Raw genomic sequence first — 1,486 nt, forward strand, 5'->3', positions numbered from 1 at the left:
GCAGGAATGATGATGAAATAATGTTTTGTGACACATAATATGTATACTAACTATATATATGTATACTGTACAAGTACAATCTTCTTAATTATTTACAATTTGCAAAACACTATTCCATTTATTTCCATGGAACATTACAATGCACCTAGCATAGTAGATATATTGCAGATATATTGCCTATAAAAATTAAAATTATTTGTTAGGAACCAAATTTTTTTTTTGTGGAAACGGGAAGTTGTTTATGACCTTTTTGCTAACATTCGGTTTTTCGACCCATCTTATATTTTTATCATGGGGTGCCTATCACGAGATAATATTGACATAGATCAATATATTATACATTTAGCCATTTTCCCTTATATATATATATATATATATACCTAGATGCATGCATAAATTAATAAATAACTGAAAAGACCACTGAGAATTTCAAAAAAATATTATGATTTTATTATGTATATAACCTATAGGTACTAATATTTTACCATATGAACATGAGAACTAGGTACTGTAACAAAATCATATCTTTTTTTTTTGGCGGAAAAGGACTGTGGTGGAAACGGGTATATAATAGGGTACCTACGGAATTTGACGGAAGCATTATTATAGAAGTGTAATTTTATTGGATTGTTATCATAATCGGGGTGGTCCAACATTTTATAGTTGGCGGGCCAATTTACACTGAGGGTCACCAAAAGAAAAAAAAATCTCTCACCACGATAATTCAGATTCACTGTGGCTACTACATAAACACGATACCTACCTACAACATACGTACGTAGCGAGCTGAATGTAATCATGGTTTTGGACCTACGTTTTATAGTAATTTTTAGTCTTTTTCTGAAGAAAGTTATAATTCTTCTAGGGGTGGGTATGGGCCAAAAAAAAAATACTTCGAGAACCGCGGGTTGGACTACCCTGTCATAATATATTAATGTACCTACCTTAAATAATATCTTAGTTACAATAATAATGAATGACTAATAATTTAGAGAGATCTTAGACGCCGCCACATGCAGTAACGCAGGACAAGTAGGTACCTACTACAAGAGTACCTTTAAATTCTAAACCTTAAACCGTGTATTGGTACGTTCAGTGGACACTATCCGTTTACTTATAAAATAACGTCATAAGTTATAGCAGTATAAACGGAGACATCATGAAAATTAATTAATAATTCCTAAAGGCTAAAGTTTGTAGGTAAATTTTACATTTTACTTAAAAATGTATTATGACTCATGTAATATAGTTATATTGAATGTTGGTAGGTACCTATCAAAATGTGATGTAAATAACTAATAAGATAAATCGCGAGCCCATTGGTTGACTTTGTAATACCTATTTGGTTGAAGTTTCTATACAATGGCCTCTCGTGAGTAAGGCAGACCGCAGACCCAAATTTCTAAAATCCTGGGTACATCCCCGGCTTTTGGGTAGTAACAAAGCTCAAAGGTAGTAGGTATACCAGTGGCGTAGCCAGGGGAGG

Source organism: Acyrthosiphon pisum, chromosome A1 (genome assembly GCF_005508785.2).
Source record: "Acyrthosiphon pisum isolate AL4f chromosome A1, pea_aphid_22Mar2018_4r6ur, whole genome shotgun sequence".
NCBI classification, from domain to species: Eukaryota; Metazoa; Arthropoda; class Insecta; order Hemiptera; family Aphididae; genus Acyrthosiphon; species Acyrthosiphon pisum.